Below are 26,918 nucleotides of genomic sequence, written 5' to 3'. Positions count from 1 at the left end.
CTCAGAGCACAGAGGTTGCCAGTTCGATTCCTGGGTCAGGGCACATACAGGAATAGCTCAATGTTCCTGTCTCTCTCTCTTCCTGCCTCTCTTAAAAAAATCAGTAGTCTATGGAAATATCTCTGTATCACTATAGTAGAAGGTGTTATTATAATGATTTGTGTAGAAGCAGCAACTTGATTACTTGTTCATGTTATTAAACTCTTCACTCAAGTTCTCACAAAGAAAAATTGTCTTTGTTTCATAAGACTGATTCTAACTAAATTCACTGTACTCTAACAACCCCTCCAAACAACGCTTGCAAAACCCAAGCTGTATATTTTTTCCTTTCAAACTTGCTTCAACATTTAGCATTGTCTTAAAAATACATAAGGAATGTGAAAGCCAAATTAAATACACACACCCATAATATAAATACAAAACCAGGAAACAAAATGTAAAATAACTCCTATAAAAACTTGAGTCCCCTAAAGTGTCCTCACAATACCCACAGAGCCTTCCCAGATGGTCCCAGTTTATGGCAAAAGGAATTCCATTTATAGCATCTGCTTCCTTTCCTGGAGAATCCGAACAGTCCAGAACAAGAATTTTTAATGGAAAGTAACTAAAGTAGCTGGTGTTTTATTACTGAAAGAGGGGGTGTTTTGTGAGAAGATGTTGGGAGGACCAAGAATTATCTTGTGAAAACAGAGCCATTAATGTGGCTTTCACTCCAGGCACTCAGAGTCACAGAAACCATGTGGTAGAAGAATTCAAGCTTTAGGGGGAACATTCCTGAGGCTAAGGCTGGGTGGGACTCCCGCTGATGCTAACATTTAATGAGTATCATTCATGTAAACATATAGTACATGTTTTTATCAGTGAAATAGCGCATGGAGCAATATTTCATCTTCCGAAGAAAACAGTCATAGATTCTGCCATAGATACACCTTATAGTATGACTCAGATTTAACAATTTTGCACACTTGTGTTAAAGGCTCTCCTTGTCATCTGTTCGTTCAGCCTCTTCTCCTAAGCCATTCTGAAGCTATTTGAAAGCTAACATGGCCGAAATTGGAAGTGATTAGACAAGTGGAAGAGGCTACCTTATCAGTCATTTGAAATTTGTTGGAAGCAGTACTAGATAAGGAAACCAAGAGGATTAAAAATGGCCTGGTTAATATCTCGTCTAACAAGTCAGCTTCTCTGATGGAACCCAACTTTACACACTCCTGCACATCCCGCAGAACTCATTGGAATGGGAGGTCCAGTGAGGACTATGCATTTCACAAAGGCTGGTTTCCTCTCTTAGAAAACTTTCTCTGTATCTGGTATTTACAGACATTTTGTTGCAATTGCATTTTCATTTTGAGGTTAGAATAACAACAAATACAGTTACCCAACTGAGCTTTGTTAAAAGCAAAGAGGAGGAGGGTTTTCACATTATTAGAGACTACAAATATGTGGAGAAAAACCAGGGAATACTGAATTCTCTGTCTCAAAATCATTTCCTATAGTCCTTTGTATATAATGCTTGCCCCCTCCATCTGAAAACACCCAATTTATTTCAATTCTCATGGCTTTACATCTAACCTTAGATGTCACTTTCCTTTTAAGAGACTTTTCCTGCCTGACCAGTGGTGGCACAGTGGATAGAGCATTGACCTGAGACACTGAGGATCCAGGTTTAAAACCCTGAGATTGCAGGCTTCAGCGTGGGGTCGCATGCTTGAGCATGGGATCACAGACATGACCCCAAGGTCGCTGGCTCGAGCAAGGGGTAACTCAGTCTGCTGTAGCCCCCCAGTCAAGGCACATATGAGAAACAATCAATGAACAACTAAGGTGTCACAACTATCAGCTGATGCTTCTCATTTCTCTCCCTTCCTGTCTGTCTCTGTCTCTCTCTCAAAAGAAAGAAACAACAACAAAAAGATAACTTTCTTCATGTTAACATAATAAATTAAAATTAATAAAAAAAGAATAAAATAAAAAAAAAATTTCCTGACTTTTCAAGACTGGGTTAAGTGCTGCATTCTTCAAAGACAAACAAACAAATATATTTAAACACATTGCAACATTTCCCTTGCTGCACTAGAACGGTGTTAGGTTGGTGCTGTCAATGCCCTGGACAGGGACAGGGAAAGACACAGAGATGGAGCTCGGATGTGTTGGCTGCATAAATAAATAAATGAGCCCTGGCCGGTTGGCTCAGTGGTAGAGCGTCGGCCTGGCGTGCAGGAGTCCCAGGTTCGATTCCCGGCCAGGGCACACAGGAGAAGCACCCATCTGCTTCTCCACCCCTCCCCCTCTCCTTCCTCTCTGTCTCTCTCTTCCCCTCCCACAGCCAAGGCTCCATTGGAGCAAACTTGGCCTGAGCGCTGAGGATGACTCCATGGCCTCTGCTTCAGGCACTGGAATGGCTCTGGTTGCAACACCATTCCAGATGGGCATAGCATCGCCCCCTGGTGGGCATGCCGGGTGGATCCTGGTCAGGCGCATGTGGGAGTCTGTCTGCCTGCCTCCCCATTTCCAACTTCAGAAAAATACAAAAAAAAAATTTTTTTTAATGATAATAAATAAATGAATGAATAGATGGAGTGTGACCACACCTTTGGGGAGGATTATCCCATTATTTTGTGCTATCTTTTTTTCTTTCAGTAAAAATTAATAGATAATCATTTCAACAATGGGCTCCAATACATTTTCATTTGCAAAACAACTTGATGAACAAAAACCTGTGAAGTGTTCATTTTTTCAAATCCTCTTGCTTTCCTTGATGTACTCTCAGGTCTCAGAATGTTAACTTGAACTGGGTGGTTTGGAGGGTTTGAGTTTCAAAAATGGCTGCTTAGTTTAACAATGTAGTGCATTTTTTTGTAGAGGTTAAGGGTGACATCTACATCTACTACTGGAATCAATTTTTCCACTTAATTGTAACCATTTGGCACTGTGGGAGATAAAAAGCATTTTATTTCTTACTGGGTAGCATACTTGAAAGTAGTGTAATTCATGATAAAATGGGAAGCAATTTTCAGCGATCTCCATTTTTTAAATAATTTATGTTTCTTTTATAGTTATTGTTAGTGTTGACAAGGTAGATTTCTAGAATTATTTCTCAAAAAAATGAATGACTCACAAATGTGCTAAGGACTATGTAGCATGTTGCAACTTGTGAATCTGAGCGATGCAAGTGTATACAAATTTAAAACTGGTTTACTTGGGTGTGCCTAACATTCATGAAAATTTAGTTTTACTCACATGCTGAGCAATGAAATTAAGATCTTTAGTCCAAATATCTTGTGATGGGAACACGTACTGGGAATTAGTTTTAGTCAACTGTCTTCATTACAAATAAAAAGCTATTTCTCTTACCAATAATAACTGAAGTTCCGCTATAACACAAGAAAGAAAACTATAGATACAACTTAGGAAATATTTCCAGATTTATAAAAAAATTAAATCTTTACCTCTTCATCTAATTCAAAAAATAATATGCAAAATCCACTGTATAGAATTTATTATTTTTTTACTTATGACATTGCTAAATGAAAACACCCATGGGGAATTTGGTCAGGGCATTATAAACCAACCTATCAAGGTAAAGTTTGTGTTTTAACACAGAAACCCAACTGTACAGATTCAATATCAAATTTTATGAGTAATATGTAATGTATAACAGAAATAAAATAGCGTAATGAGCCTACAGAACTAACTTCTAGTATATAAAATATGGATCTATAATACTCCTGTATGGTGTAATTGCAGGCATTAAATTGCTATAAGGAAATATAAATCTTTTAAGAATTTAAATATCTTCAGGAAGATTAAAACAATGATTTCTGAAATTTTGTAATTTATAATTTAGGCAGAGAATATCTGGAAAAAATCTAGGCAGTAATGAATAAACTTATTAAAAATAATATGTACATCTATCTATCTATCTATACATCTATCTATTGAGACAGAAAGAAACGGCGGGGGCGGAGGGAGTCTTGAAGCAATGCAGTTCTTTTCTATTTGATTGTTCCTACCACAATAGATATGTACATACACACTACAAAAACATCTTGATGTTTCCAATAAGCCAGGCATGAAAAATATAATGCTGTGGTCTTCATTTAGTCTTCGATACTAAATAGTGCTATGTTGACCCACAAAAATGGCAATCTAGTAATGAACCATCCTAAAATATTTTCATATGTAGGGTTTTCTTATATTTTTTGGTAACATTCCTAGAGTCAGTTTAGAGTTTAAGATAGGTGGTTTGTTTATGGATTCAGCATTTCTATTTGTAATATTTCTAGATTGACCTTGAGTAGATAGAAATACTTTGGCCTTATATAATTTATTTATCTATGTAAATATCAGAAAAAAACCTTGTGGATCATGGATGGCTTCATAGGAATTGTTATAATATTTTATATTTCTTTCAATGTCTGCCCATATCGAGCACCACCTGAGAGCAAGTGACTGACACTCCCATAATCTGGTTGTCATTTGACAAAACATTTTTCCATCTAGAAAATTCCAAAATAGACCCCCTTCTTGTTTCCTGCTAAGCCAAATGAAACATTTTGAATAAATGTATAAGTAAATAAGTGGAATGAAGGAAGACTGGCTCCCTTAAGTAAGACGTATGTCAGGGGCAGATGTTAGATTTGTGTTGGAAGTTCTTGACATTTTTTTATTTTAAGAATTCAAAGCTTATAGTAAATATCTCTGAAGCTCGAGAGGACAATGAGATGTGTATAAAATTAACATGAAATCTTACTTTGTCAAAGTCTATACACCTGAATATTTGCCTTCAAGAAATATACTACTCATAAAAATTAGGGGATCAGGGAACATGCAGATACTCGGTACTTTTAGCCTTTTATCAATATATAGTGCATTTTCATCAATGAAATAAAAGTTAGTTTTGTATCTCATTTGCAGAATCGAACAAATTTCTTTGAGTTGTTGTTTGCTTTTCTGATGTTTTTGTTTAATAAAAAATAATCAAATGCTTCTTTATTTTTAATTACTTTATATTCATTTTGAAATGTCCCCTAATTTTTTTTTGAGCAGTATATTTCAAGAACTAAAAGAAAGAGACCTGGTCTTTCTTTGTGTGTGAAACTATAAAACAACACGTCTCTGTTGCAGGTATAATAAAAAAAATTATCAGTAGTAACAACAACAATGTAATGGCATTGCAAGCTCCACCTCAGCCGAAACCATCCCTAACCAGTTGGGGAGGTTCAAGAGAATGACCTTTGTTACAAAAGGTTTATTTCAGTGTTATTTCTGCTGCTGCAGAATTCCTGCTCTGATTCAGGGAGCCTCCCTGTTCCTCTCAGTCTTCACTCTGGCAAGAGCTGACTGCCAGTCAGCTGCAAACTCTCTTGTCTCTGTTAATCCTTTATCATTGAAAGATTTGTAGGCATCAGGATAAAGGCATAGAAAGCTTGCTATCAATTAAAAGAAAATAATAAAGGCTGAGAAACCTTACATAACATATCCAATTCAAACATTGGAAAATACGTTTCTACAGTAGCATATCTGCTCCATACAAATCTCAGAGAAATCATAAGCACAGCCACTCCTAATACAATATGTCTCCAGAAACATAGATGTTGCAACACATCCAAATGTCTGTGTAGTATTAGAGGGCCCTAAAAATATACCTGGATGTATGAAAAAAATTCTAGAAACTGGAAGGACACTCTTTTGTAAAATCTTACTTGAAGACTTGATTTAGCCATACTCATTTATTTAGATGTTGAGAATTCTTGGCTCTGGGCTGAGCGATGTAGGTGGACATCAGTAGTTTTATTTAGAAGTCACAAAATCTTGTGATGTGTATTACTCAGTACTCAGATCATCACCACTCCTGCTGTGACAGCAACAGTTTGCAACTGTTTTAGTCAGATGCTAGCTTCATGTTCTTTGTTGTTGTTAATTACTATCTAGAGCACTACAGCTTTGAGTCCAATTTTCACTGAATGAAAGGATGGTTTTGAGGTTCTTTAGAATCATTCTTAGGTTTTAGGAGATGACAATGAAAAATAACTGATGAATTTGGGGGGAGGGTCTCAATCATTGATTCATTAAGAAAATATCTAATAATTCAAATAAATATGTTTACGCTTATTAGCAAAACACTGATTTACCGGCTAAATTTTTAAATGATTTTCCTCTACTTGTGATAGAAGCACAATTTCATATCTCTAAAGGCAATATATTTTTGCTGGTATGATTCCAGGAACCCAATACTGTAAATTTACTTTCACACATTCATTCACTTATTTACTTATTCTTGAGGAAAGAAATGACATGAACAAAGTTTCAAAGGTAGATAAATACAAGGAATAACTCAAGAAAAGGTAAGTGAAACAGGTTGGCAGTGGCATTGAGCATGTATGAAAGCAGAGAGATACATGTCTATAAAGTATATCTGAACTAAAGTATATCTGAACTATATGAGAATATCCTTTGTAGTGGGCATTTATTGTGTGGAACTGTCCAGTATGCATTCCGTCTTCCAGAAATTCTATGGCAAAATTAATTTTCCTTTAACATGGACAGTCTTGATAGATAGGTAAATCCAAATGTCCTGCCCTCCTGTGCTAAGCTAGGTCTGTTTGATGTTCTCCTGGACCCTGGATTTTTTGGTTTTGTTTTTAAGTGAGAAGAGGGGAGATAGAGAGACAGATTCCCGCATGCACCCTGACTGGGATCCACCCAGCAAACCCCATCTGGGGCCAATGCTCTGCCCATCTGGGGCCATGCTTGCAACTGAGCTATTTTTAGCACCAGAGGCAGAGACTCCATGGAGCCATCCTCAGCGCCCAAGGCCAATGAGCTCAAACCAATAGAGCCATGGCTTCAGGAGGAAAAGAGAAGGAGAGAAAGAGAAGGGGAAGGGGAGGGTAGAGAAGCAGATGATTGCTTCTCCTGTGTGCCCTGACCATAAATTGAACCCGGGACTTCTACACATTGGGCTGATACTCTACCACTGAGCCAACCAGCCAGGGCCAGACCTTGAGTTTTGAGCAGAGTAAAATAATGAGAGAAAAACACTTGTCTGGTTCATTCATCTTCTTCTACTTGGAATCTGGGAACTTTACTAGTTTATGTTCCTTCTAAGCCTGGCTCTCTTCAGCTGGTCCTCTAATCCTATCAGTTACCAGTAAGTATTTCACTTTCTTTATTTTTCCTTCAGTTAGCAAGCCAATTTGGTTGCTTACTCCAAAGAACCTGATAAAACCCTGAAGGCAAACTCGTTTTACACCTGACAAGACTTTGGAGGCATAGTTAGCAGGGGGAATCATTTAATCCAATGATGCATTAGAAGCAGTATCTCAGAAACACTCTGTTGAACAGATTGGAAGGGAGAGAGATTGAGTTGAAAGACACAAGTTTGGAGGTTGCAGTAGTTTCAGAACCAGGCATTGAGGACCTGGATAAAGGTGGTGGCAGTGATAATGAGAAGAAATATGTATGAGAGACATTTTTAATAAAAACTAATTAACAGATCCCGGAAACTGATTTGACATCGGCTTTGTAGGAGATGAAAAAGCCAAAGATGAGTCTGAGATTTCAAACCTGAAGGATAGGGTGATGAACGAGAAGCCTGTGTGAGAGATGGAGGAGAAGCACTACAGAAATGTGATGAGAATCAAGGTGTTGCCATATCCTGTGAGCCAGTGCAGAAGAGAGAGAGAGGCAAGTCATAGGGAATAATCAACAGTGTCAAAGGCTTGGAAAGAAAATGTTCTAGAAATAAGAAAAGAATAAATCGTCATCATTCTTCATCTTAGTGGAAATATCAGAGGGGCAAGAATAGTTTTCATTACTGAGTGCAAGAAAAAGCCATTGGGAGAAAAAAAAATTAGAAAGGGCAGCATTACTTGTGACCCTCCAGAGCAGGGGTTTTCAACCCTTTTTTGTTCCAGTGGGCCCTTTGGCAGTCTCATAGGTTCTGTGATCCCCTTCAGAATAATGTGTTTAATACATAAAGTAAAACATGTGAGCTTTAAAAAAGAAACCAATTGTGTAGAAATGTAGTTATACGTTTTTTAAAAAGTTTAGTGACATAGTAACATACATCTAATTTATCAATGTCCCAAATAACCAGACAATGCTTTTAAAGGACAAACCATTTAAAATTAGGTTTTATTTTTCAAAGCATACCAGTGTGAAGGTTGTTGCTGCTTAGACTCAGTGAAACCACTGAACTCCAGAGTGGTCTTTGGCTCACCTCCTTCTGGGAATTGATTAATGATTGATTATAGATATGGAATATCAAAAGGTAATTTATAAGCCCGGGGCAACAATCAACGTGAGAACATGTGACTTTGCTCTTTGGTAGCTGAATGACCAATAGGTGCAGAATTGTATAACATTTGGCTGTTTATGTGGACTGACAATCTGTAGAAAAGAAGACTGCCAATATGTACAATCTAGTGACTATCCTAATTGCAAAGTAGTGATGAGTGTGAATGACATTGTGAGATATATTCAATGGTATTTATGTGATATGAAATAACCGTGATTTCTAGTGGTGACAGGGTCACAGGTACTGCTAATACTACTGTGGCTTGCTTCCTGTATTCATGATAGAAGGAAATGTCAAATTTTAGTAGTTAGAGGTTAGTGAAAATCAACATTTCATTTTTCCTGATGCAGGTTGTTAGAACCCTAATTTCTTGTGAGTGAATAAGAGGTGAGGAACCCTGCTTAGAATGGAGTTTCAGCTGCAAAGCAGAAGTTGAAGCCAAATGAAGCGGATGACAACCAAACTGCAGAACAGCAAATGTAGATTACTGAGATGTTTAACTAAGGGAACAAAAAGAAAAAAAAAGAAAGAGAGAGAGAGAGAGAGAAATAAAATTCAAAGAAGTCAGAGGATAAAGAAAAGACTGTTTTTGTATTTTTTTTAAATTTGAGAATAAAGAAACCAGAGCATGCATGTAGGTCAAGAGAAAGGAAGAAGTAGAAAAGATGAAATTAAAGACCACGCACAGAGAGAAGGGACAAATTATAGAGCAAGGCCCGAGAGCTGTGGAGAAGAAATGGGGTCAAGATCCCAAGTGAAGGCCTTTTGGTTAGAGCATCATCCTGATACAGTAAGGTTGCAGGTTCAATCCCCGGTCAGGGCACATACAAGAATCAACCAATGACCCCATGAATAAGTACAACAGCAAATTGATCTCTTTCTCTCTCTCTCTCTCTCTCTCTCTCTCTCTAAAATTCAATCAATAAATAAAATTACCTAAAAAAGAGCATAAACAGAAAAATCATGGAAAAGAGGAAACATCACTTTCTCAGATAGAGTGGAAAAAGAGTAAATGATGTTTTTGTGAGTGTTTGTTTGTAGATTCGGAAGAATGAAATATATATTTCCCTGCGGTTTCCTTTGCAAAGAAGTGGTCTCTTATGGACACAGATAAAAGTGAAGTGGTTACTAGGGGGAGTAAATAGGGACAAATATACAGTGAGGGAAAATGGTTAGACTTTGGGTGATGGGCACACAATACAATCAGCAGTTCAAATGCTATAGAGATGTACACCTGAAACCTATGCACTCTTATTGATTGACGTAACCCATTAAATTTAATTTCTAAATTAAAAAAGAAAGAAGCGGTCTTTATTAATGAGACACTTTCTAAAATCAATTTTGGAAAAATATTGTACATAACTGATTTTACAGTATACCACCTTAAAATAAATTTTTCTATGACAATGACTTTTTAAATTTTCTACTTCGTCAGTATGAACAAATATTAGACTTTCCTTAATTACATGACTCGGATCCCCACCATACCTACAATACAAGACTCCTCTCCCACCCAGATCCTGCTTACTCTCCAAGAAAGCCATTCCGTCCTGTAGCTGTACTTTCTTCATGATATCTATTTCCCATCTCCATATAGGTTTGCTCCTATGAGCTTGTCTTGATCTCGAAATGTTATTTTTTAGTATCATCTATTAATGCAGCCTCTTTGATTATTCTCTTAGATTAATTTGCAAAGCACAATAAGAATAACAGCAGAATCTTATTGACATCTCAAGCGATCCCTAGGGGTTTTTTTGTGTGTGTGTGTGATGAAAAATGGCCATCTTCAAAAAGAATGGAAGTCTTGGAAAGCTTGGTTTCAATTTGGCTTTTCCTGATGAGCCTTCTCTGGAAAATTACTATAGCTCTTCTGCTCAATGACCAGACACAAACTAGGTTTCCAACACTGATGTTTAGGTGTTTCAGAAAGAGCAATAAATTTTAATGTCTTGTCATTTGTTCCATTTGCCTATGTTTGACCTCACTGTACAGCATGAGGAATTTTGGGGGAGATATTATTATTTCTGGGATATTCACCATTTAATAAAAATAAATCTGCCTGATCAAGTGGTGGCACAGTAGACAGAGTGTCTGCCTGGGATGATGAGGACCCATGTTCGAACCCTGAGGTCACCAGCTTGAGCGCAGGATCATAGACATGACCTCATGGTCGCTGGCTTGAAGCCCAAGGTCTCTGGCTTGAACAAGGGTTCACTGGCTTAGCTTTAGCCCTCCGTCAAGGCACATATGAGAAAGCAACCAATGAACAAATAAGGTGCCGCAACGAAGAATTGATACTTCTCATCTCTCTTCCTTCCTTTCTGTCTGTCCCTATCTGTCCCTCTCTCCCTTTACTCTCTCGCTAAAAATAAAATAAAATAAAATAAAATAAATACAATATTTCCCTAAGAGGGTAGTATGTAAACTTTTTTCTCCCTAAATCTTTCTAAGAATACCCCTTACTGTGATAATCCTCTCCTAATTTGTTTAAGCTCAGACACTGCCTGCTAAAACATAAAAACTGAGAGAGCTGCAGTAACTACTTGGTGGGGTCTGAGAGCTGCGCCATCACTGGAACCAGCAGACTCCCTCCCAGAGGGCAACACCCTGGAATGGTACCTAGCATTTAAATATTTAAATAGTAGGTCACTTGACTCAGTAAAAGGATCATTTTTCATTCCCTCAAAGTTTCTGATTGTCCAACTGCTTCTCATTGTGTTGCAGGTCATCTTGATGCTACAAAGACATTATTATCATCAGCATATGTTTGCTGAGCATGTACTTGGTGCAGATTACTATGTTAGGCAATATGGGATTACAGCCCACAAATTAAAAATTGCCCTTGCCCTCTAGGAGTTTATAGCCCCAAGAATCCTGAAATGACACCTGCCTTAGCCAGTTGGTTTTGACCTCCCATTTCTCTCCCACGTTCTGGAACATTTCAGTGCTGCCCTTCCTACTACAAGGCTGAGCCAAGAATTCACACAAATAAGAAGGTGTTACAGATTTGGGTTTTGCAACAAGCAAAATTTTCTGTCAAAGGCACTTGCCATTACCCCTTTGTTAGGTGTACCCTGGACACTTACAGGGCCAGCCCTGGCTATTCTAGTAAAACTTGTAGCCTGGACACCAACCAGGTATCAGCCACAATCATTACATTCTCTAATTGTTACTGAAACTTAAAATGAAAGGCCTGACACAAATAAGCTTCAGTTTAGTTAAAAAAAAACCCTTAGAGCTTAATTGACTTATGATTAAGAAAGGATGAGACATAATTTCACAATTTAAGTGGCATTTACATGGTGACTTCACAATAGAGAATGTTATTCCTTGTCATCTCCACCTATATTTAACTATACTCACAAGCATGCCAGAGAACACCATGGCTATAAAGACATTTTGATTTTGTTAATTTTTTTTTGTACTGTTTCACAAACCTTTCCTTGGTTCCCTAACACCCCAGCTCATTCTACTTGATTTTTGTGAGTTTGATTTTATTTTACTATTTTTTTTTTTTTACATTTCACATATAAGTGATACCATACAGTATTTCTCTGGCTTATTTCACTTACCATAATGTCTTCCAGGTATATCCATGTTGTCACAAATGGCAAAATTTTCTCATTTCTAAGACTGAGTAATATTCCACATAATATACTATCTTCTATACCTTGGCTATTGTGAATAAATAATGCTGAGATGAACACGGGAATGCAGATATACCCAGAAGCGGGATTGTTAGATCATATGGTACTTCCATTTTTAATTTCTTGTGGAACTTAAATACTGTTTTCTATAGTGGCTGTACGAGTTTACATTCTCATCAACAGTGCACAGGGTTCCTTTTCCTCCACACATTCACTAGTATTTGTTTATCTCTTGTCTTTTTGATAATACACATCTTAATAGGTGTGAGATAATATCTCATTGTGGTTTTGATTTGCATTCCTCTGATGATTAGTGATGATGAGCACCTTTTTATGTGCCTACTATTTGACTGTTTTCCTTGGAAAAATGTCTGTTCAGGTCCTTTGCCCACTTTTAATTGGTTTATTTGTAGGGTTTGTTTTTACTATTGAGTTATATGAGTTTCTTGTATATTTTAGATATAAATCCTTTATCAGATATATAAATTTCAAAATTTTCTATTCCATAAGTTGCTTTTTCATTTTGTTAATGATTTATTTATTTTGCTGCAAAGAAGCTTTTTAGTATGATGTTTATTTTTTCTTTTGTTGCCTTTGCTTTTGCTGTTATATCTGAAATAATTTCCAAGGCCAGTGTCAAGGAGCCTATGTTTTTTGCTGGCAGTTCTATGGTTTCAGGTCTTACCTTAAAGTCTTTTATCCAATTTGAGTTGATTTTTGTGTAGGGTATAAGGTAGGGATTCAGTTTCATTCTTTTACATGAGGATATCCAGTTTTCTCAATACCATTTGTTGAAGAGACTCTTCCTCATTGACTGTAAATACATGAATTAACTCCTGGGATCGCATTTCTCTTCAAGTGATCTCTGTCTATTTTTATACTAATACCATACTGTTTTAAATATTGTAGGTCTTTGCCTGACCAGATGGTGGTACACTGGATAAAGCATCGACCTGGAATGCTGAGGACTCAGGCTCGAAACCCCAATGTTGCTGGCTTGAGCATGGGCTCATTATCTTGAGCGTGGAATCATAGACATGACCCCCTGGTTGCTGGCTTGAGCCTAAGAACACTGGCTTGAACAAGGGGCTAGAGCCCCCCAGTCAAGGCACATATGAGAAGCAATAAATGAACAACTAAGGTGCTGCAACTATGAGTTGATGCTTCTCATCTCTCTCCCTTCCTGTCTGTCTTTTCTCTGTCTCTAATAAATAAATAAGTAAATACATACATACATACATACTGTGGCTCTGTGATATAGTTTAAAATCAGAACTTGTGTTACCTCCAGCTTTCTTCTTTCTCAAGATTGTTTTGGTTATTTTGTGATTCCACATAAATTTTAGAATTATTTTCTCTACTTGTGTAAAAAATGCCATTGGAATTTTATAGGGACTGCATTGAACCTGTAGATTGTTTGAGTATGGCATCTTAATGACATTTTGAAATGTATGCATTCATGTTTCACTTAATGTCATTGACCTAGCTCAAAATACTGGCCTAAATTAAAAATAGCCATTCTGCAAATGTTCCCATACCTATGCATATACATATATATATGATTATATATATATGTGTGTGTGGTTATTATCATTTCTCCTTTTCCCCCTTTACTTATTAAATCCAGATCAACAGCACTTGCACTAAGGGAAAAGGAGAATTGTGTTATGGTTCTATTACATCATTTGCTTTGGTTAAATCCAATGTTGTATTCCATTAACCAGAGATAAGGCTGTACACTAAAGTACTGTCATAAAGTTTTGTTGTTGTCGTTTCCCTAGCGAGAGCACGTGAGAGAGACAGGAACAGACAGACAGAAGGGGAGAGAGATGAGAAACATGAACTTGTTCTTGTGGCACCTTAGTTGTTCATTGATTGCCTGCTCACATGTACCTTGATGGGGGTGAGGGGGTTCCAGCTGATCCAGTGACCACTTGCTCAAGCCAGCGAACTTGGGCTCAAGCCAGTGACAATGGGTCATGTCTCTGATCACTCGCTGAAGCCAGCGACCCCATGCTCAAGCTGGATGAGCCCGTGCTCAAGCTGGTGACCTCGAGGTTTTGAACCTGGGTCTTCTGCATCCAAATCTGACGCTCTATCCACTGCATCACCACCAGCCTGGTGTGTGGATGTCCCGGGTTCAATTCCCAGTTAGGGCACACAGGAGAAGCATCTATTTGTTTCTCCACACCTCCCCCTCTTGCTTTTTTCTCTCTCTCTCCCTTTCTGCAGCCTAAGTAAATAATTATATTAAAATCTTCGTAGTCAAACCACCAAACAGTAATGCACTGAGCTCCATATGACAGAAACTGGATAAATATTCCTGCTCTGAGTTACATTTCCAATAAGAGAATGGAGAGATAATAATCTGAAATAAGTGAGTTTTCACTGTTTTAAACTCAATAGTCAGGTTTTCAAGGTGGAAAAAATTAGAGCATTCAATCCTGATAGAATATTCACATAAAACTTTATCCATTATTCTCGGAACAAGAGAAATTAGACACTTAGTTTATGTCACTTCAAATTATAATTCAGGGTAATTTCAAAAATTAGTGTGGAATCAAGGGTTTCAGGTAATGCAGTTAGAAAAACACAAGGCAAAGAAAGTATTCTAATTAAATCATTATGTTGGTTTCTGTAATGGTAAATTAAAATAAATTACATGCAACACCTCCTAAATTCATTATTCTTTCCATTTGGGCTTAGGGGTTTATTTTCCAAAGTGCCTGAGAGGAGAGCTTTCATTTTGCAAATAATGCAAAATGCTTAGGAAGAAAAGATGGCATTCTCCGAGTTTTGTAAATATGAATGTTTCACTTTGCCAGCGTAAAAACAGTCTTAGGGACCTGACAAATTATGTCCTTACGGTTTTTCCAATTACGTGGGAAAAGCTTTAGTGATATTTTCACAAATCAAGATAACTTACAGGATGTGAATTTCTTTGACTGCTTAGACTTGCTTGCTTACAAAAACTAAATTCAGTGAGACAACTAGTTCTTGGCAGAGGAGTGACTAGTCAATGTTAATAAACTTGTGTAAATATATTCGTTCATATTTTTCCTCTCAAAAGAATTACAATATTTGTAGATAGGCAAATATCAACTTAGAATAGTTTCCATAAGCGTGCCTTATGGAGACGTGGATGGGAGTTTGATAAGCTACAAACATTTCAAGGGTACATGTTTAAAACTCTGTTTCTTTAAAGCTTTACTGGATAGTTTTGATGCAATTCACATACTGCTTTCATGGAGGCACATTATTTCAGTTCTCCCTGGGGGGACAAAACGGTTCAACTTGAAAACGCTGACAAACACTGGGACAAAATAATGATCATTTTGTGTATCTCTATCTCCTCTCCCAACCTAGATTAGCTCAGACTCCCCAGGACCACATGTGTTTTAATTTCGCAATGCATTGAGAAACCCAGTTTCCAAGAACATCAGTAAAACTGAAACGGGAAGAGTGAGATTAGTTGTAATTTATGACCCTATTCAAATAAATTTGAGCCAAAAAATATTTTCAGAAACAATCACCAAATGGTAACTTTGCAGCCATTATGACATTAGCACATAAACTGAATGCATTATAAATTCCAAAGAGTTCCTTTTTTTTCCATGTGGTACATTCTCATGGAAATTTCACAATTTTTAAACAGGTTATCCCTGAGGCTAATAAATAGAAATTACATTTTGTTAGCCAGTATGCTCGAAACAAACAAAAAAAAAAACCCAACAAAAAAAAACACGTAGGTTGCTTATTTCTCAGTGGCTTTATTTCTTCTATTCAGAACAATGCTAACGATTTGAATGCACTCTTTCCAACATCCCACAAAGAGCCCTCTGGGCAGTTACCTTAGCAATCATCTAAGAGCTCTTTTCGCTATAAAAAAAATAGTAAGGAAATTTATATTTAGAACCATATTTTACCTCAAAAGTATTTTCATAGCATTTTCAGATATAAGGTAGCCTTGATGAGCAAAGGGATTTGATATGGCACTTCTGGTTGCAGTCCAAGTAATAAAGGTTGATGTTTCAACCCATTAAATTAGTATTTTAACCTTATTTCCTTTTAAAATCCTCAAACTGGGACATCTGTTCCAATTGTGGCGTTCATATTTTCCCCCATTTTGTAGTAAAGGGTGAAATTACTTTGTTAGAAAGTCACTAGCACCATCTACTGTTGGTATTTGGAAGTATTTGAAATATTGTTTTAAAAATAGTTTATTTTTCTCTTCTTCTTATTGAATTTATTGGAGTGATATTGGTTAAAAAAATTATACAGGTTTCAGGTGCCCAATTCCACAACATATCTCTGTACACCGTATTGTGTATCCACCACCCCAAGTCAAGTCTGTCCATCACCATTTATCCCCTCCCCTTACTCTCCTCAACCTTCCCACACCCCAACCCCTGGCAACCACTACAATGTTATCCGTGTCCATGAGCTTTGTCTCTCTGTTTTTGTCCTATTTTGCTCAATCCTTCTGCATTCACCCAGCCTCCCAATGCCCCACCACAGCTGCCAGCCTGCTCTCTATGAGTCTGTTTCTATTTTGCCTGTTAGCTCATTTTGCTCATTATACAGTACTGTCATGCTCTGACTGGCTTATTTCACTTAGCAAACAACCCAGTTGTACAATGATTCCAAGACACTTGGAATTTACAGAAACTGAAAGAGATTTGGAATTTTAGTCAAACAGAACAGGAACAAGCGAAATAGTAAATAAAGCATAAATTTGAGGAAACAACTATAAGAAAATAACTATTTGCACATAAGGATACAAATAAATTAATAATAAGAATGTAGTTATCTTCAAGAATCCAAAGGAAAAAAAATAATGTTCTCAAAAGTCATGTGAATGTAGTCTTCAGAATGATCTTGAGATGCTGTGATTTCATGGACCAGTAAATTCCTCCTCCTCCAAATTATAGTGACCAGTGAAGGGGTTCAGAACAGGCTTCCCCAAGATATTGCACTTTGGCGTGTGAAGTTTTTTGAGCTTAAGGCAAGAGAGCTGGTCCCTGCAGGCTCACAAGAATCTCTCACTGCCTGACCTGTGGTGGCACAGTAGATAAAGTGTTGACCTAGAATGCTGAAGTCTCCAGTTCGAAACCCCAGGCTTCCTGGTCAGAGCACATACAGGAAGTGGGTTGATGCTTCCCGCTCCTCCACTACCCCCTTTCTCTCTCTAAATTCCATAAGTAGATGGCTGAAGGAAGTCAAAAGATACAAACTTCCAGTTATTAAATACATGAACTAGGGGGATGTAAATATACAATTAATGGTGATGATAGTTAATAATGTTGTAGTGTATATTTTAAAACTACAAAGACAGTGTATGTTTACAGTTCTCATCACAAGAAAAAAATATGTAACTATGTCTGGTAACAGATGTAAACTACACTTATTGTGGTGATCATTTCACAATATGTACAAATATCAAATCATTATGTTGTACACTGAAACTAAGATAATGTTGCATGTCAATTATACCTCAATTAAAATAACATTAAAGAACAAACCAACAATTGAGAACAATTTAAAAAGAAAAAAATGACATCAGGAGTCTCATTAGCTCCCTGAAACATTAGTATAAAATACAAAGTATATTAACAAAGTGATTTATTGGAAAACACTGAACAATCTAGCAACAGTAAAATATATATATATTCAATGATATAAAAAATATTCTGAACTAAATAAGTTCTTTGTCTTTTATTGACACAAGTAAAATCTCTTTCCAAGAAAATGGGAATTGGGTATGTGGTTCAATTTTGTTCCCTAACTGAATTTTCACTAAATTTTCTGGTGTTATGGGCACCCTATTTTGATTAGATTTTACTATTCTGTAAATTAATCTGTGACTCCTTTTAGTTTCCTAGAAATTTTTGATAGTAGTCCAGAAGGAAAGATAATAAACTGAAAAATAAGGAATGGTATGATTTGATCATTCGATTAATGTGTAGTTGACTTCCCTGACCTCCATGACCCTGCAAAGGGTCATGCACTGTTCTTTTCTCACTCCTCATTGTACCTTTCAGCAGGAGTGAGACTCAAATAATTTAACAACCAGTTCTCTGCCCTGATGACCGTTTATAGTATAAAAAATACTATACCAAAAGGTAGTTTATTATACTGCTTACAAAAATTAGGGGATACTTTATTGCTTCATATTCATTTTAAAATGTCCCCTAATTTTAGTGAGCAGTATATTTCATGCATTTAATATTTAAATAAGAATTAAAGAAGTACACAAATCTAGATTGTTATAAGAGTTTTAAAGCATTAATAAAAATATATTAAATAATACCTGACAAAAACCAATAAAACTGTTACTGAAGATATTTCCATATTGCTTCTCGACGGGCATCCTCATTTGCAATTTTTTTCGCCTATGCATGGAATGAACATGACTACGGGAGCTTAGAATACACTGCTGTGCAGATGAACGTTAAAAAGGAGTAAGGAATATCAATTTGTGATTTCTACATTGGGAGGCTGCCCAGGCGCCCTCCTTAGAGAGGGCCCTGATGACAAGTGCCATTTTAACAACCGGTTTGCCAAGCCCAACAAAAAATTAGGTATCGGTTTTGCTGAACCGGTGCGAACTGGCTGAATCCCACCACTGCCTCTCAGAAACCACCAATTCTACATCGTACTGTGTGTGTCCTGTAACTACACTATTTCACTTAGCATCATGTCTACAAGATCCATACATGATGTAACGTGTCAGGATTCCCTTCCTTCTCAAGGTTGGATAACATTCTATTATATGTAAATGCCACTCTGTGTATCCATGCAGCCATCAGTTGACATTTCAGCTGGGTCTGCTACTTCCTGTGGCTTTCTCTATCCTGAGATTTAAGTTTTGTTACACAGAGACTAATCTCTCAGTCCCGCCACAAACAAGTTAGAAAGTTGCAAATCTGGTCTGTGCTGTACACTCTGGTCCTGGGAAAGAGATGGGGGATCAGTGTTGGGGAAAGTGTGGACAAGCACAAGCAACTCTACCCCCAAAAAAACCCTCTGACTGGAAGTTTAAAGCCAAAGTAAAACACCTTAGTAAAAGCTGTGGATCAACAATGTTAGGATTAGAATGCCAAAAGAGTAGTTGTGGTGGTGTTAAAGCTCTTAAAATACATTGGTCTAGAGCAGGGGTCGGGAACCTTTTTGGCTGAGAGAGCCATGAATGCCACATATTTTAAAATGTAATTCCATGAGAGCCATACAACTACCCAACCATGAACATGAGCCATAGGAAATGAATGGATTGTAATACATGAGAATGTTTTATATTTTTAACATTATTATTTTTTTATTAAAGATTTGTCTGCGAGCCAGATACAGCCATCTAAAGAGCCACATCTGGCTCACGAGCCGAGCCATAGGTTCCCGACCCCTGGTCTAGAGAAACAGGGTCAGTAGCGGGGCCACTGGCTTCCCCAGGGCTGGAGAGAGGCAGGGAATGGCCGTCCCGATCCAAGAGGGAGCAGTGGCCCCTTCCTTGGGAGCTGTTAACACAGATCTTAATATACACAGGTGCCAGTAAGGGAGGGAGGCTTCTGGGAAGCATTGGGTTCTGGGATGAAACTCCTTTTAGGCTGAACTGGATTGATGGGAGCTGTGTCCTTCTGTTCAGGTCTGGATTTTGTTACAAGAACAAATAAGAATTCAACCCCATTTTAAAAGCAGAGCATTTTCTTAGACAAAGGCTACAAATATAAACAGTGTCAATGTGAACAACTCCCATCTACCCACACACATCTTCATGGTTAGTTTCTGTATGACTCTGGTGTGTGCGTGTGCTTGTGCGTGTATGTGCATGTGTCTGCAGAAATTGTCCCATGCTTTAGAATCTTTGCAGAGCTAAGTACGTGCAGAATCTGTTCTCCAGTTAGCATCTGTGTGTGCCATGTGCAGGGCCTCTCGTCAAGGGCTTTCTTTTCCCCATTTAGTGCACAAAGTGCTGGAAATGGAAATTATTTACTATGGTAACCCTGGCTCTCTTAAGGTTAAGTTATTTGCATGAGAAGCATAACGCTGCAACACAGCACCAAGTGTTTGTGGCATCTCTTTGTCTGTAGGCTTTTTAAATAAAGAAAACACAATTGTGTTAGCTTTTCCAGATAATTCTGCTCTAATCCTAGCTGGAGATTGAAAGGTGAGCCAGATGCCTTTCAAAGTCCAATCTAACCGCTAAACCCTTTATTCGTTGTGCTTGGCACAATTGGTCATATGGACATTTGCATAGATTTACATATATTATAAACTTATCTCTACTCCTCTGTAAGTGCTAACCCACGCTGCTTGCCCCAGCGTGTTTGGACCCTGAGAGAGGTCTGCATTAACCTCCCAGAAGCGACATGTTGTATGCAGCTTGGGCTTTCACCACACTTATTATGTACTTGGACTGGTGAGCACTGTTTCTCTGACATTTTCCCCATCTGTACATAATTTTATCGAAGCAATACTCTGGCTGAGGTAGGGACCCTCTCTGACAGAAAGACTTTTTTTGACAGAGACAGAGAGTCAGAGAGAGAGATAGACATAAAGGGAGAGAGATGAGAAACATCAATTCTTTGTTGTGGCACCTTAGTTGTTCATTGATTGCTTTCTCATATGTGTCTTGACTGGGGGAAAATTTTTTAACCTATAAGGACTGAAACCTTTCCAACCCTACCTCCTCCCACCCTTAAACTACAATGTACATTACATGACTGTTGGCTGTTTGTGTTAACTTAGTCAGCAATCATAAGTAAAACCTGGACTGAGCAGGGGAGAAACAGGCTTTGAACAAACAGTATTTTTAGTAGAGCAAAACCTGTGGTAGTTTAAGCCCATGTTATATCACGTAGGGCAACTAAGGGGCCCAAGGAGGAATGGGATTGGGGGAGAGAATGTAATTAGAGTATATAGGGTAAATAAGGTATGGCTTGTTTCAGATTCAAACCTGATGAATGAATGAATGAATGAATGAATGAATTAGAAGTTTCAAATGGTTCTTGCCACTTATGATGGTGCTTTTTTATCAACATACAACATTAAATACAGCAGCTTTTAGCTTCATTTGTTTGCCTTATATTAAACAGCAGGAGCAGCCAAGAGCTGTTACTTTACAAATCTATACCTCAGCTGACAACAGGTAATTGCACTGCTACATGGCGATGGTAATCAAAACAGCGTGGTACTTGCATAAAATCAGACATATAGATCAATAGAACAGAAGAGAGAGCCCAGAAATAAACCCACACCTATATGGCCAATTAATATTTGACAAAGAGAGGAAGAACATACTATGATGTAAAGGCAGTCTATTCAGTAAATGCTGTTGGGAAAATTGGACAGATATGTGCTAAAATGAAACTAGACTACCTTCTTACACCACACACAAGAATAAACTTAAAATGGATTAAAGACTTAAATGTTAGATTCAAAACAATAAAACTGTTAGGAAAAAATGTAGGCAGTAAACACTTCGACATTGCTCTTAGTAATATATTTTTGTAATATGTTTCCTTGGGCAAAGAAAACAAAAGACAAAAATAAACATATGAGACAACATAAAAGTAAAAAGTTTTACACAGCAAAGGAAATCATCAACAAAATGAAAACACAACCTACCAAACTGCAGAAAATACTCACCAATGATATATCTTATAAGGAATTAATATCTAAAATATATAAAGAACTCATATAACTTAACACTAAAAAAAATCTGATTATAAAATGGGCAGAGGACCTGAATAGACATTTCTCCAACTAGGACATATAGATGGCCAATAGACATACGAAAAGATGCCCAATATCACTATTCACCACAGAAATGCAAATTAAAAACACAATGAGATACCACCTCACACATGTCAGAGTGGCTAGTGTGAAAAAATCAACAAACAAGTGTTGGCAAGGATGTGGACAAAAAGGAACCTTCATGCACTGTTGGTGGGATTGTAAATTGGCACCAACACTATGAAAAACTTTATAAATGTTCCTCAAACCCTTAAAATTTTAACTCCCATATGACCCAGAAATTCCACTTCTAAGTGTTTATCCAAAGAAATCCAAAACACTAATTTGAAAAGATGCATGCATCCTTATGTTTTTTGAAGTATTATTTACTATAGGCAAGATATGGAAGCAACCCAATTGTCTTCTGAAAGATAACTGAATAAAGATGTGGCACTATATACAATACCACTCAGCCATAAAAAGAATGAAATCTTACCATTTTTGACAACATGAATGGACCTAGAAGGTATTATACTATGTGAAATAACCCAGACAGACAAATACTATTATATCATCTCACTTATATGTGGAATCAAAAGAACAAAATAAATTGACAAAACAGAAACAAATTCATAGATACAGAGAAAAAACTGTTAATAGTTGCCAGGTGGGAAGGGTTTTAGGGGGCTAGATGAAGTGAAGAAATATAACTTGGAACCTGACCAGTGGTAGTGCAGTAGAGCTTTGACCTGGAATGCTGATGTTCCAGGTTCAAAACCCTGAGGTTGCTGGCTTGAGCGTGGAATCATCGATATGATCCCAAGGTCACTGGCTTGAGCCCAAGGTTGTTGGCTTAAGCAAGGGGTCACTTGCTCTGCTGTAGCCCCCCAGTCAAGGCACATATGAGAACGCAATCAATGAGCAACTAAGGTGCTGCAACTGTGAATTGATGCTTCTCATCTCTCTCCCTTCTTATCTCTCCCTCTTTTCTCTCCCTCTCACTAATATAACTACTAATCTATTATAATATGAATAACCTGTGCTCATTGTTTAAAATATTAAAAATACAACTAAGCAAAAAATTCTACACTTGATCTTAGCCAAAAGGCCAAGAAGCGATAAAAGATTCTAATTACCTAACCAAGATATTACCCTTGTCAGTAATTTGGTATATGTTCTTCCAGGCATTTTGTGTGCAAGTGTGTACATGTATGTACATGCTAAATAAATAAATATATATTTTCAAAAAAATTAACTTATTATTCATGGTTCCATGTTTTTTTTACACGTATCTTGAGTATCTTTCGATGATAAAAGTTATAAGCATCTTTAAAGCTTTTTCTTTGTATCAATATTTTTCTGAAGTGAGAAGTGGAGAGGCAGACAGACAGACTCCCACATGCGCCCAACCAGGATCCACCAGGTAAGCCCACTAGGGAGCGATGGTCTGTCCATCTGGGGCGTTGCTCTGTTGCAAGCAGAGCCATTCCAGTACCTGAGATGGAGGTCATGGAGCCATCCTCAGAGCCTGGGCCAACTTTGCTCCAATGGAGCTTTGGCTGTGGGAGAGGGAGAGGGAGAGGGAGAGGGAGAGGGAGAGGGAGAGGGAGAGGGAGAGGGAGAGGGAGAGGGAGAGGGAGAGAGAGAGGGAGAGAGAGAGAGAGAGAGAGAGAGAGAGAGAGAGAGAGAGAGAAGAGAAGAGGAGAGAGGGGAAAGGGTGGAGAAGCAGATGGGTGCTTCTCCTGTGTGCCTTGGCCAGGACTTCCACACTCCAGGCCGATGCTCTACCACTGAGGCAACCGGCCAGGGACAAAGCTTATTTTTATAAAGTTACTTTTCAACGCAACTTTTGCATGCATCATCTCAGTCTGGAGGAGTTCTTTCATAATGCCTATTGGAAAATTCATTCTTGTGTCAGTTGTATTACCTGCAATCCGTCAATTATGCTACTTCACTAGGGGACACTATAGAACTGATTTTACTCAATTGAAAAATCTAAGTATGAAGAAGGTATGAGCTTCCCAAGTCTAACGGGCTTCTTTCTGCTTCCCTCAGCAGTCTTGTAATGATTTTCAAAAGTAAGCATAAAGAAATAGAATTTGCTTCACCCCTTCAGGGAAAAATGACTCAGTTAAGAAACATCTCTCTCAATAGTTATCCTGGAAGGGTTCATCATAATTTTCTGCTCTGTAATAAAAGTTTACTTAAGAGTAGCTGGGAGGATTTCCACTTCTGTGGGGATAGTGATGGGTTGAAGACAAACCTTGCTGGTCGGAGAAGTGTGAAGTGACACCCATGTAACTGAACAAAGAGGACATAGGCTCGAAGGACTTCATTACCTGGACTAACATTTCTTGGAGTTTGGGGCATGCTGGCTGTGATTCCCCGAAGCTCTGCTAGAGAAACACCCCCCACATCCTGGCCTATCATTCTTCATATGAGATACTGCACAAGTCTTCCAATTCCAAAGAATGCTAGAAATACCTGAGGCTTCTGGAATCTGTTATTACCTTCCACATCATGTAAGTTTGTGGTGCTTCATAGCTGTTAAACTTCAAAAAGTCTAAATGAATGTGATTGGCTTAGATCATTGTTTTCAGAAAAACATTTTTATTTGTGATGGTGAGGAGAGGCAAGACAAAAGGAAAAGGTCTTGGAATAGGTGAACTGTTTCCTGAGATTTTCTAGAATGGAGCACTTACAAGTCACTTTGGATTTTTCAGTTAGCATAAGATTATATCTGGATCATTCCATCAGCTCATCTATCTCCATACTTGAGAGCCAAAGAAACCATCAGCAATATGTACTCCGTAAGACCTCAGAAAAAGTAGGACCTCCGTAGGATCCTCAATGACTGAAGGCTATATAGGGGTTCCAACAGAAATTTGATTCCTACAGTTATTTCTAATTATATATACATATATGTATTAGCTCTGCAACTTCTCAGTGATTGACAGATGACAGCCTATGTCTTTCCACCTTCATTCTGAAACCCACAGTGATTACCCAATGCACAACACCTCATGAACTGTCCCCTCTTGAATTCTTACATTTCTTATCTACTTGGACCAACTCTTTTTTTAATTAAATTTATTGGGGTGATGTCGTTTAATAACATTATATAGCAGCACTGGCCAGTTGGCTCAGTTGTAGGGCATCAGTCTGCTGTGTTGATGTTCTGGATTTGATTCCCGGTCAGGGCACACAGGAGAAGCAACCATCTGCTTATCCACCCCTACCCTTCACCCTCCCCCTTCTCTTTCCCTCTTCTCCTCCCATCCATGGCTCAATTGGTTCAAGCAAGTTGGCCCTGGGTGCTGAGGATGGCTCACTGGAGCCTCCAGCCTCAAGCACTAGAAATAACTCTATTGCCAAGCAACTGAAAAACTGGCCCCAGATGGGTAGAGTATCCCCAGTAGGGGCCTTGATGGGTGGATTTCATTTGGGGCACATGCAAAATTCTGTTTCTATGTCTCCCCTCCTCTCACTTAAAAAATTAATTTTAAAAAAAGAAAAAATTTATATAGGTCTCAACTGTGTATTTCTATGATGCATGATCTATATGTTGTATTATGTGTTCATCACCCAAAGTCAAATCACCTTCTGTCAACATATATTTGACCCCATTTACCCTTTACTATCCTTGAACCACCCCTTCCCTCTGGTAACTGATATCATTTTTAAAGATGCTTCATGTTCAGCCAAATTAGGAAAAACCCATTCCTATTTCTTCCCTGCGGTACAGAGCTTGTGCTATTAAAAACAGAAAACCTAAAGAATATTCCAGTGATGGGCCTCCATTTTATGGTTTGGGGGTGATTTATAAATTTGGGTTTCCTAATTACCATGCCAAAAAGGCGAGTATTACTTTTTTTCCTCTAGTTTCCCTTAAATCCACAAGATATTCCCACTGCTCTTTTGGGGTCCCTGCAACTCACTCTTTTTATTTGTTTATAAATTTTTATTAATTTTAATGGGGTGACATCAATAAATCAGGGTACATATGTTCAAAGAAAACATGTCCAGGTTATCTTGTCATTCACTTATGTTGCATACCCATCACCCAAAGTCAGATTGTCCTCCGTCACCTTCTATCTGGTTTTCTTTGTGCCCTTTCCCCTCCCCTTCCCCTCTCCCTCCCTCTCCTCCCCACCTGCCTCCCTAGTAGCCACCACACACTTGTCCATGTCTCTTAGTCTTGTTTTTATGTCCTACCTATGTATGGAATCATGCAGTTCTTACTTTTTTCTGATTTACTTACTTTACTCCGTATAATGTTATTAAAATCCAACCATTTTGTTGTAAATGATCCGATGTCATCATTTCTTATGGTTGAGTAGTATTTCATAGTGTATTGTGTCACATCTTTATCCAGTCATCTATTGAAGGGCTTTTTGGTTGTTTCCATGTCTTGGCCACTGTGAACAATGCTGCAATGAACATGGGGCTACATGTGTCTTTACGTATCAATGCCTCTGATTCACTGTTGGTGGGAATGTAAAGTAGTACAAGCATTATGGAAGAAAGTATGGTGGTTCCTCAAAAAACTGAAAATAGAACTACCTTATGACCCAGCAATCCCTCTACTGGGTATATACCCCCAAAATTCAAAAACATTGATACATAACTCACTCTTTTTAAATATAATGTTTCTTTAACCTTGTAAACGCCAGAGTATTAGAGATGCTACAAAGGATTACGCTGTTTTATTTCAAGTTTTAGACACACCCACTTATCATCATCAATAACAAGATGAGAGAGGGGGGAAATAAAGCATCGTTTTTTGAGTATGAAACATCAGACACTACATAGGGAAATTTGCATATGCTACCCAGATGTCAGCAGATACTACCCTGTACTTTGAGATGTCCATAGTTTTGGCACAAGTCTTCCGGTACACATTGTGGAGAAGCCCAGTGCTCTCCCTGTGATTTCTGTGAACCCTCAAGGAATTATGGTCTTATAATCACATCTGGTTTGGAGTTCCTGCTTCTATTAATCTTTCTTTCTCCGTTTTTCTTTTTCTTCGTTCTTTTCTGTTTGTTCCTTTGACACCACGCCAGATGGGAAACTCTGCTCCTTTCCCTTCCTTTTCTCCTAAGCTGCTCATATAAGCAACATATAGCCAAGAGCACACAACCTGCAGTTTGGAAGTAAATATACTGCTCACAAAAATTAAGAGATATTTCTAAATGAATAGGAAGCAATCAGAGAAAAGAAGCATTTGATTTTATTTTAATT

At 37.9% G+C, this 26,918-nt stretch overlaps 2 pseudogenes; one reads left to right on the top strand and one right to left on the bottom strand.

Moving 5' to 3' along the window:
* The window catches only part of LOC136317687 (large ribosomal subunit protein uL23 pseudogene), a 172,713-nt pseudogene that overhangs the window by 77,857 nt on the left and 67,938 nt on the right, over window positions 1-26,918 (top strand).
* Window positions 22,723-22,797, bottom strand: LOC136317913 (U2 spliceosomal RNA; annotated as a pseudogene).

The sequence above is a fragment of the Saccopteryx bilineata genome, chromosome X, assembly GCF_036850765.1.
Source record: "Saccopteryx bilineata isolate mSacBil1 chromosome X, mSacBil1_pri_phased_curated, whole genome shotgun sequence".
NCBI classification, from domain to species: domain Eukaryota; kingdom Metazoa; phylum Chordata; class Mammalia; order Chiroptera; family Emballonuridae; genus Saccopteryx; species Saccopteryx bilineata.
Note: the sequence above shows the minus strand (reverse complement) of the source record. Positions and strands in the feature narration are given on the sequence as shown.